The sequence below is a fragment of the Symphalangus syndactylus genome, chromosome 18 (genome assembly GCF_028878055.3).
Source record: "Symphalangus syndactylus isolate Jambi chromosome 18, NHGRI_mSymSyn1-v2.1_pri, whole genome shotgun sequence".
Taxonomy (NCBI): domain Eukaryota; kingdom Metazoa; phylum Chordata; class Mammalia; order Primates; family Hylobatidae; genus Symphalangus; species Symphalangus syndactylus.
The window spans coordinates 56,191,144-56,202,458 of NC_072440.2; the positions used below are offsets into that span (position 1 = coordinate 56,191,144).

General features: G+C 53.8%; 1 long non-coding RNA gene and 1 pseudogene across 1 annotated transcript; one reads left to right on the forward strand and one right to left on the reverse strand.

The window, feature by feature from the left end:
* Positions 1 to 11: 11 nt before the first annotated feature.
* LOC129468280 (breakpoint cluster region protein-like) lies at positions 12 to 10,181 on the reverse strand (annotated as a pseudogene).
* LOC129468300 (uncharacterized) lies at positions 4,376 to 6,115 on the forward strand. The gene is made up of 2 exons (XR_008652585.2): positions 4,376 to 4,489; positions 5,383 to 6,115. It is a non-coding gene; the product is annotated as an uncharacterized lncRNA (long non-coding RNA).
* Positions 10,182 to 11,315: the final 1,134 nt, after the last annotated feature.

The following is an 11,315-nucleotide window of genomic DNA, read 5'->3' on the forward strand; positions in this document are numbered from 1 at the left end:
ATGCACGAAAGTCGTCTCAGGAAACTTTTTAATGAAAGTGTCAGCAGTTCTTTCCCCCATGGTGGTGTGTAGGTGGCTGAGCTCAGATTGCAGCTGCTAAGACACCAGCCACTTACCGAGAGAAAGCCAGGCTACTTCAAACCCAGGGCCTGAGGCAAAAAAGCATCACTTCTGGTCGGGGAGTCTGGAAGCCATGCCTTGTGGGAGGTCACACTGGCATCTAGGCCTTTGCCTGCATTGCAGAAGGAGAGCCGGGTCCCCCTCCTGGAGAACGCCGCGTTCCCCAGCCCCGCACCGGCTTTGCCACCACACAGGCTTTGAGCCAGGAGGCGGGTAAGGCGTAGCTGTAGACCCAAAACAACCATCAGCCCTGGGGCCCTGCGGGAGAGGAGCACTTTTAGAACATGGAAAAGTGTGGTCATCCCATCATTAGACAGCACACATCCTACATAAATAAAAAGTCGTAAGGGGAAGGAGGTTGGAGAGGGAACAAAAATTGGCCAGACATTGATAGACTGGTTTCCAGTTTCAAGGTAACAGATGCACATCATGAGACCAGAGGAGACCGAGACAAGGGCTGGATTTGGCTTTTCTAAGCAACATGTGTTCCTGCGCAGGGCTGGATGGTCGCTGAGACAGAGATGGAAGCCAGGACAGGGGAGCCCACCGGGCCCAGATAGGTACAGAGAGCAGAGGCTCCTTTTCTTTCCTCGCCACCCACGAGGGTGACACTGCTTGTAAATGGTGGCTGTGCTCTCTCAGCAAGAAAAAAGCACAACTAAATCCACACTGCACACAGAGGCAGACAGAAAGCATTCAAGTGGCTCTGTTTTCTGCTCCCTGCCTCACCAGGTCCACAAGCAGAGAGGAGTGTCAGGCGCATGGCCCCGCTGTCAGGCTCCCCAGTGAGCTGCGGGCTCAGCAGGAGCTGCCCACTGACACACAGGGGCACCCACTCCTCCCACCTTGGGAGCGTCGCCAGAGTCACACTGGGTGCTGGTGTCATCCAGGGACCCCACACACTTCCTTAAATGTGATCCTGCTTCCCTCTGGGCAACTGCATCCTCTCCTCCTGCAGGACCATCTGGAAACTTGGCTCTCAGTTTGCTCTCCCTTCTCTCCTCTGCCTGCCCCAAGCCCCTCTTTCTACAAAAGTGATGCAATGTTCATGGGGTTATTTCTTGAAAATACTTGGCGGCCTCCATGCTTCTGTTTTCTTTAGCCAGGTGGTCAGGAGGGTTTACAAAGAATGCCTGGCCTCCCCGGTAGGTGCCGGCAGATGGGGTATCAAATGGTCCTGTGCCTCCACCTGCTCTGGGAGGGAGTCTCCCGTCTCTAGGCCTGGCCCCTTCCTAACCCTCCACGTATCCTGTTCTCCAGAGACCAGAACCCACTCCTGAGAACAGTGAAGCCAGGTGCTTAGAGGAAGACCAAATGCTGCCAGGACACGGATTGTCGAGGGAATACATTCCAGCATCTTATTAGGTATCTGAATCTGTTAGGAAAAAAAAAATTAGAAACTACGTATAAAACTTAAAAATATTCAATATCAAAAGGTTATTTAGGATGAAAGTTTTAAAACAAGTCATCAGCAAGCTGCTACCACCAAGTGGAGACTTTTACAAAAGTTGAGCGAGTCCACTGAGCTGAGAGGACAGAAATGAAGTCACCTGTGCTGGGGCAGGGGCAGGGGCACTTGGGGCAGGGAGTGTGTGGGCAGAGAAGCCAGAGAAGTCCAGGCCTGTGGAAGCCAAACAGGAGAGCGTGGGCCGGAAGGGCGGTCAGGATCGGGGGACGAGGTCGCTCTCCCTGGAGAACGAACCCTGAAGTGCGTAGCCTGGGATTCCCTCCCTGGGGGTCCTGTCCCCCGACATTTCACGGGCCTCCTGGAGCTGCCTTCCAAGGAGGACAAACACGGCAACAAAAGACCCATTTCTGCACAAAAATCCTTCTGGAAAGAAAAAGAAGAAAGGCAAGAATGGAGTCCAAACGCTCCCCAGTGCTGACTAAGCCTCTCCAACCCTGTTCTAAGTGGAGTGTGGTTTCTAAGTCAGGGAATGGAAGAGGCCCCATCCACACAGGCCATGGCCCCACAGGATGAAGCAGCAGCGTTTATTCCAGATACAACAGTGAGGGAATCCGGTCACGTTCCCTTCTCCCCAGAGAGGGCGCATCTTGACAAGTGATCCAGTAGAAATCTTTTACACTCTGTAAGTTAAGTTCATAAAAACCACTCCCTTCACCCTGTCTCCCAGGGCCAGGCCTGGCCTCTGAGATGCACTGGCTTGGGGCGCCCTCAGGTGGCTGCATGGAAAATCCAGTCTGAGGCCAGCCTGGGGCTCCCAGACCTGGGCGGGATCTGTCCAGTCACCTGTCCTTCGGCTTCGGGTCGCTGTCTCTTGGCAGGTGGCCTGACACTTGGGGGTGGCCCAAGGACACCTCAGGAAGGTTCCCGCTCTACGGATGGCCCGATTAGCCAAAGGTTTCTAGGCAAGTCCCTCTCTGAATGTCGGCCACACCACATACAACTCAAGTAGGAAGATGGGCAGGACTGGGGGTGGGGCAGGCAGAGGCCACCTCTGGCAGGTCAGGGTTGCCTGGGCTGGAGCCTATCTTCCCATACCTGGGACATGACCTCCAAGGACCAGCTGTCGGTCATGGTGATGGGCTGGCTGGGGTTGGCAGGGAGCTTGCTCTCCTTCTCTGGGGGCCAGAGCAGCGTGGGGCGAAAGATCGTGGCGAGGTTGTGCAGGGATATCTTATTGACTGCCTCCTTCTCTGCCACCCTGTAGAGGACCAAAGCAGAGGGTGCTGTTTCGATGCCACCACCAGGAGAGAGGAAGAGGGGCTGGGCCGTGATGGAGTCCTCAGGAAGGGAGTGACCTCGACCCTGGCTGTGCTGCAAGGTGACTCCAGCCCTGGTACTTCTGGGTCTCAGTGGCCCAGGACAAGGGGCCAACTCTGGGCTGGTGGGGGGGTCTCCTCTATGATGTGACTGGGAGGGAAGAGGGGGGTCCAAGTGCTCTGCTGGCCATGGACAAAGCTCTGAGCTCTTTTTTAAGGCCACTGTGCAGAGGGAGGAGGGTGGCAAAGAGGAGAGGCGGGGGCGGGGGTGGCAGTGTCACTAGTCGACAGAGGCAGTGAGTGACTGCAGACAGGGGTCAGGGGAAAAGGTCCTCAGTGTTGGGGGTCTAGCGGGAGCAGAGGGGCACCCCGCAGCCTGGGTACCTGGAGCCCTGGGCTGCCACGGGAGAGCTGCGCTACCTTTTCGGGTGGTCCAGAAGGAAAAGGAAGGGGAGCAGGTTGGCCTCCGGCAGGGACAGCCGCACGTTGAGCATGCAGCTCTCCTTTGCAACCGGGTCTGAACGAGCTGCAGGAGGCGGTGGGTTACTCCTTGGGGTCACAACGAGCCAGAGACCTCTCCCGAGGTGGTCACATGGAGCACCTGGGGCTTGTGTCCCTGCACAGCCCAGGCTCATCATCATCCTCAGTCTCACAGCTCTGGCCCCCAGTGAGGACCCTGTGAGGGGCACCTGTGTGGGGTGTGAGCCACCTGAACGCCTTTTCTCTACCTCACACGGGTCAGCAGCACCTGGCGAACAGCAGCAGGAGGAGCCGTGAGAGCAGCCGCTCATGGGCAGAGCTGCCCTTGGACAAATCCTGCCACCACCACTTCCCCAGGGGAGCCCAAGGCAGGGGAGGCTCCACATGGAATGAGACATGGGAGTGAGGGACACAAGGAGGTGGGAAGTGGGAGGCCCCAGCCCCACCAAGTACGCAGAGACCCCCTGGTCGTCCTGGACACCACAGGGGCACCTGGAGGCTGGGAGAGCAGGTCCTCTGTGCATGGGCCTGGGAGAAAGACCTGCCCTAAGGGTGATGCGGAGGCTACAGGTGCTGCACGTGCCAGCGCCCACTCTAGACATCAGCCTCCAGGTTGACTAAGGGTCAGGCCATGTTGGAACCCATGTTCGACTGGGCCAGGACCCGTGGCTAGAGCACCTGGGCACCCTCCTTCAGCCCTGGTCGGCAGGAAGGACCGCAGAATTCAGGACCCCACAGCATGGCACTGCTGACTATTTCAGCCTCTTGGTCTCCTTGAGGAATAAGGACGGGGAGCCCTCTGGGGATGGGCAAGGCCTTCAGGACAGGCTCGGTTCTGGTCCCCTGCTTTCTGAGGTTGGGTTAAAATGCCGACCATGGCAGAGGAGGCACAGCTCGGGTTCCCACACCTCACTTTTCACAGCCTCCAAGGGCAGCAGTGCACGTGGAGGAGACGTCTCCCATGAGGCCAAGGCCTCCAGTGCTCACCGATGCCCTCTGCGAAGTTGGGGTAGAACTTGTCAGTGAAGAGGGCTCGGGCAGCTCATGGAAGTACAGCTTCAGCGTGCCCGCGATGGCGTTCACGTCCATCTCGCTCATCATCACCGACACATCCTTGTTATCTGGGAAGAGCACGGAAATGCAGCAGCCTCCTTGAGGATCCCGAGTGAGTCACCCGCTATCCCTGCCTTGGCTAAAGCACCGTCCCTGCCACGCTGACTACTGTGTGGGTCCCTCCCAGGCTTTGAGCAGCTCATCCGACTCCTCCCAAGAGCTGTGCGTGGTTCTGTGTCTGCAGAGTTGATGGGGGTGCGTGGGCATTCCCATTCCTCTCCCGTGCTTGGCCCCATGTGATGGCCAGGAGGAGGCCAGTGTGGCAGGACACAGTGCCTGCGTGGGGATTGGGTGGCTCTGCCCTGTACATAGCAACCACCCCTGCACCAGTGCCTTCTGATAGCAGGAAGGCCATGGGAGAATCTGATTGGTTTCAGTGTTTGAACCTGTGTCTTCCTTTGGACCCAATTGGCCATTGGTGTTTACATCCTCACCACAGGCCAGGTCCATTCTGGGCCCCCAGAGGGAGCTGAAACTACCACAGGGCCCTCCCAGGGATGCTGGGCATTCTAGGGATCCTGGTCAGGGTGGGTGGTGTGTGCCCCAAAGAAGGGTCGGCAGGCACAAAATCCTGTTGCTTTGAAGATGCTGGGCAAGGACCCTCTGGGGTCTCAGTGCCCTCCCCTGGCATTTGGGGCAGCTCCAGATCTTTCATAGCCTCTGAGGGTTGGTGAGATGGAGGCAGAGATGTTAAAGCCCCGGTGTGAGCTGGGTCCCATCAGTGCCTTCTGCCCTCCGCATCCTCAAGCAGGGCAGTGGACAGACTGCACTGAGTCCTGGGCTTCCACCTCCTGTCCACCCCCAAGGCAGGAAGGCCAAGGCCCTGAGGAAGCCCCTGGTGCACCCCAGCAAGCAGCATCTGTAGCTAGGATGGTTTAAAAACTGGCCTCTACAGAAGCTCCTTCTACAACTCTTGCCTTCTCTTTCTTAAAAATAATAAAACAGTAAATGAAGAAAAGGCACAGAGAAGGATGTGACATGCCCTGGCCATGGAGCGCTCTGAGATCTCATCGTGGACACCGCCGCCCACACCTCCACCCCATCCTGCGGAGGCCGACACTCACTGACGTCGAAAGCTGCCTTCAGTGCCTGGATGTCCGTGGCCACTCTGGACACCCGATAGATGCCCACCTCCTCCGTGCCGCGGCGCTCCATCTCCTCCACACACTGGCACATGATGTAGGGCACCTTGGACCTCTCTCTCCTGCAGGAGGAGGGAATGTTCTCAGTGTCCTGACAGCCCTGCTTGGGCCACAGCACAGGAGACCTGCCCCCTATCTGCACACCCGGAGGTGGGGTGAGGACGGTGACGAAGGTGTCCAGGTCTGGGGCTGCACACAGAGCCTTGTGCATGCCTGTCCTCCCTCTTCAAGCTCGGTCCTCATTGCAAGTACTTTCTCAGGACTTTTCTAAGAGGCTGAAGCAGCCAGACCCTCTGCAAGTCACACATGATCTTTGTGGGATGGTCAGGAGGCCTAAGTCAAGTCAGCACAGCAAGGGCCTCGGAAAGATTCCAGATCTGGGGTTAGCAACCTGTGCTCCCAGCTGGGAGATCAGGCCGGGTGTTGGTCCTGCCATCCACGTGCTGTGTGAGAGGAGAATCCCCTGACCCCTGCCCCGGGCCCAGGCCTAAATAAACATCCCATGAATAAAGGGTTGCCTCAGCACCAGTGCCCCAAGTCCTGCGATGCTGAGTACGTTTCTCCTCTGAGTCTTAGCAATGAACAATTCCAATACCTCCACACAGGACACTAGAGTAAGAATACTTCAAAGTCAGAACACAGTGCTGTGCAGAGGCCTTTAGTTCTGTTTTGCAACTGGATTTAGCAGCACATCAAAGCGGCTTCTCAAGCCACCCTCATTAGCCGTGGTTATTTGGAGGGGCTGCTGATGGAGTCCTCGCTGCTCCTGCCCAGAGCCCTCCCAGAGTGCCACCAAGTGGCTGCCATGCAGTTGGGGGTGGGGAGTGGTGTTTAGACACAGAAAGGAGTCCAGGGTATGACTGATGGAGGCCCTGGCCCACGTGACCAGCAAGGTCAGGGGCCCAGCCAGATTCCATCCTGGGGAAGCAAATGAATTCTCTAAGGAAGTGATGTGTGTCTGCAAGAACTGCTCTCAAACCAACAAACAGGCTTCTCTTGGCAACTGACTCGTGACAAAAGGGCGGGGGTTAGTTACAACCATTCAACAGGAACCTGGGACCATGACAAATTCCAAGCAAGGGCAGAAAACCCTGCATTTGGGCAGTTCCTGGAGCCAGCCTACTGCTTCCAAGCAAGGCAGCAATGACATTCCTGAGCTGGTTTGGAGGAAACACAGGCGGCAGCTGAACACACCAAGTGTTCTCTGGGGCCTGACCTCACCGTGCAGCGGCCACGCACAGAGAGGAGAGACCCACACATGCTCTTTTCTGCAGAAACAGCTGAAGGGACAGGCGCCCTCAGTGCGTGTGCCCAAGCCCCTCCGCACTCACTTGGTGACCACAGCAATCTTGACTCCAAAGACCCCTGTCTGTTTTCGGGACGGCATCCTCTTCAAGCTGAACTCCCTACTGGTGAACTTGACCAAGTGCTTTACTTCAATCTATAGTGGGGAGAAGGGGCACAGTCCTCTAATGCTACTGGTCCTCATAGCCCAAGGTCCCAAAGGCCCCTAGAGGACTCACCAAACATTTCTACCCACAAGGCACGCAAAGGTCTCAGCGTGAGGTGAGACTGCCCCCTCGGGGAAGCCCCTAGTCTACTTCAGAAAGAGCAAGGATTTTGAATGCCCACCTCGGCCTCCCAAAGTGCTGGGATTACAGGTGTGAGCCATAGTGCCTGGCCTTTCTTGGAGTCTTATACCATTAGGAGGCATCCAAGGATTGGAAAGAAATTTTTATGCAAAATCTGAGGCTTATCCCGATTTGCCTGTCTCTGTTCCTGGATTTTGCCTTTCAACTTAGAAACACTCTGGAGGCCCCAAACTCTAACCTCTGTGTCATCAGCCCATGAAGACTACTGCTTTCTTCCTGAGATCTATTTCTCTGTGCAAGTTTTGAATTTTTATTGGCAAGAGAGTTTGTCTGATACAAACTACTTTGTGATTACTGAAACAGGTTTTTGTTTGTTTGAGACAGGGTCTTGCTCTGTTCCCCAGGCTGGAGTGCAGTGGCACAATCACGGCTCACCACAGCCTCAACTCCCGGGTTCAAGCCATCCTCCTACCTCAGTCTCCTCAGTAGCTGAGATTACAGGCACACAACACCATGCCTGGATGATTTTGTATTTTTAGTAGAGACGGGGTTTCTCCATGTTGCCCAGGCTGGTCTCAAGGTCCTGAGCTCAGGAAATCCATCCGCCTCATTCTCCCAAAGTGTTGCGATTAGAGGCGTGAGCCACCACGCCAGGGCTGGAACAGTTATTTAAAATAGTTTTTCAGGCAGGATACTGTGGCTCACGCCTGTAATCCCAGTACTTTGGGAAGCCAAGGCAGACCCCTTGAACTCATCAGGAGTTTGACGCCAGCCTGGCTAACATGGCGAAACCCTGTCTCTACAAAAAATAACAAAAGTAGCTGGGCATGGTGGCACGCCCCTGTGGTCCCAGCTACTCTGGAGGCTGGGGTGGGAAGATCACTTGAGCCAAGGAGGCCAAGGTTGCAGTGAGCCAAGGTCGCACCACTGCACTCCAGCGTGAGTGACAGAGTGAGACTCCATCTCAAAAACCCCACACGCCAGGCGCAGTGGCTCACGCCTGTAATTCCAGCACTTTGGGAGGCCCAGGTGGGCGGATCACGAGGTCAGGAGTTCGAGACCAGTCTGGCCAACATGGTGAAACCCCATCTCTACTAAAAACACAAAAATTAGCTGAGTGTGGTGGCGCGTGCCTGTAATCTCAGCTACTCAGGAGGCTGAGGCAGGAGAACTGCTTGAACCAGGACCCGGGAGGCGGAGGTTGTGGTGAGCCGAGATCACACCATTGCACTCCAGCCTGGGCGGCAAGAGTGAAACTCTGTCTAAAAAAAAACCCACACAAAAATAAAATCTTCCACTTTAAAAATGCTTTTTGTTGATTAAAGTAGGCTGGGCATGGTGGCTTAAGCCTGTAATCCTAATTACTCAGGAGGCTGAGGTGGGAGGATCACTTGAACCCAGGAGGTTGAGGCTGCAGTGATCTGCGATGGCGCCCCTGTACTCCAGCCTGGGTGACATAGCGAGACCCTGTTTCAAAAAAAAAAGAAAGAAAAAGGTTAAAACGGTAAATTTTGTTATATATTTTACCACAATAAATAGAATGGGAGTAGAGGCTGAGAGGCTATTGAATTAGGTACTTTGGAACACTGCAAGGAAGCAAAAATAGCAAAATATTGGCCGGCAAAAGACTGAATGGGCTCCATCCTTTCAGCCTGCAGGGGCTGAGGCCCCCCATGTCCCCTTGGATTAAGGTTTCAGCATCGACCATGAGATACCATTTGTTCTTTTCCATTTGAAGAACACGTCAAATCGGGCTGTTAAATGGAGAAACAGAGGGGATAGTCACCCCTTCGCTCAATCCTTGAAGTCCCTGTTTTAATTTATTTTGGGTCATATTAATGATTTTAATGGCTTGGGCAGGTCCTCAGGGTCTCGTCTGCCAAGACCAACAGTAAGGGACAAAGTGTGGGTTTTATTCCAGTTGGAGCATCCGTCCCAGTGATGGAAATTCAAGAGCAGAAAGAACTGAGACCACTGGAATATTCTGCAAAGCTATTGCACCAGTGATCAGGCTAAGGTGGACTTGTTTGCCTTCAATCTTATGCCCCAGGGAACAGAGAGAGTTCCTCCCTTACATTTAGTGGGGTCTCTGGGGAAACAGTGTCAATGAAGGCCATAAAAGTTTGCTTAGTGCGTGGGAACCAGTGGACCCCCATGTTTGTGAGAGCAATTGTCCTCTGTAGTGGCGAGGGTCAAGGAGTATGCTGTGTCCCTAGTAAGGCTGGAGTGGTCACGGGTGCTCTATTTTGGGGGATGTGATGTGGGCTCCCATCTTGAGGATTTGGGTTTGGATTCTCTGTATAAGTTGTTTTAGAAGCGCCTGGACCTCTCTGGGGTCTTACCGTAAATCTGATTATCGGGGAAACCCAGGTTACAAAGTTGCCAATCCCAGGGTTGGGGGGTGGCCATGGAAGTTCTGAAATGGGGGTCCTTTCCTTGTCAGTAGGGTTTGGTGCTTTGGGATGAGAAGACGGGGTCCTGGAATCAATCATTTCAGGCCATCGAGGGCCTCTGTAGGACTAGTCACATGAGGCCGGGCATGGTGGTTCATACCTATACTCCCAGCACTTTGGAAGGCCAAGGTGGGAGGATTGCTTGAGGCGAGGAGTTCAAGTCCATTCTGGGCAACACAAGGAGACCTCATCTCTACAAAACTAAAAACAATGACCCAGGCATGGTGGAGTGTGTCTGTAGTCCCAGCTACTCAGGAGGCTAAGGCAGGATCACTTGAGCCCACAAGTTCGAGGCTGCAGTGAGCTGTGACTGTGGCACCACACTCCAGCCTGGGTGACAGAGGGAGATCCTGTCTCTAAACAAAAAATAAAAGAAAACAAAAGTGTAATCACTTGACTAGTAAGGGGAGCTGTACAGCCTTATAATTTGTAGGTTCTCCCCTGAAAAATAACTGCCAGATGCCCGTGTCAAGAGCCTCTCTTCTAGAACACCACGGGGTTCGGCCTCACTCCAGTTCTTCTGCCATACTTCTCCATCTCTTCCTTAAACTCTAGTCCATGAATCCAGGTAGGAGTTGGCAAACTACAGCCTCCAGGCCAAATCTAGCTCACTGTGGATTTTCTTTTCTTTTCTTTTTTTCTTTTTCTTTTCTTTTTTCTTTCTTTTATTTTCTTCCTTTCTTTCCCTCCCTCCTCCCCTTCCCCTTCCCCTTCCCTTGCCCCTTCTCCTTCCCCTTCCCTTCCCTTTTCCTATCCTTTCCTTTCCTTATTGACAGAGTGCAGTGGTGCACTGAACCACGACAGATCACTTTAATGATTGGTATCAGCAGTAAAGGGTGTGTCTGCGGCAGGAGGGGGCCATTTTCCAAGCCACAAATGCCCAACAGAGCAAGGGAAAGTGAAACTGAAGGGTTAATTTGGCCAGGTCTGCCTGCTCTGCTTGCTTTTGGGTCATTTGGTTTTAATTTTTTTTTTCTCCTTTTTCTGTGAAGCTTAAGGGCCACAGTAGCTGAAAGCCTTGCCACTGAATGCTGAAACTTAACCTTCCCTGGCTACTGTATGGATAACATGCATAAGTCAGCATGGTAACGGTTCTCCAGTTGCTTTTCAGGAACTTGGGCCAGCTCCTGACCAGTTCAAACTGGTTGAGACCATCAACCCTTCAACTGGGCCTGCACGAGTGCCCGAAAGGTGGCCTTTTGACACTGGAGGGCCAAAAACTCCGCCTTCGGATCATGCTAATGCTACCCTTTTCTGTACACATGTCTTGTGAAATGCCATGAACTCCAGCCATGCTCGCACAGAACGAAGCTGTTACTTATCTTCGGGGGACGTGGATTTGAGGGCTGTTGTTCCACCTCCCCGCTCAGTGCCCTTGCGAATAAATCTTTTCTTTTTTGCAAAACCATGTCATAGTGGTTGATTTACTGCACCAGCAGAATGAACACGAACCTGGATGGCAACAAAAGGCTGCAGGTCATGCCCAAGTATGCCATGGGGGTAGGGAAAGGGCAGTACGTGGCCACTTCCACCAGGGAAGTGGATCCCCTCTTATAAATTATTAGTTTGAGGGTCACGATGTGCTAGCATTGTGTTTGGCAGTGTTTGAAGTTAACTCAGAGCCAAAGTGAAGCAGGCACAAAAGCCAACCAGTTCTTTTCTCACGGTCTAAACCCATAATTGTTTAACAC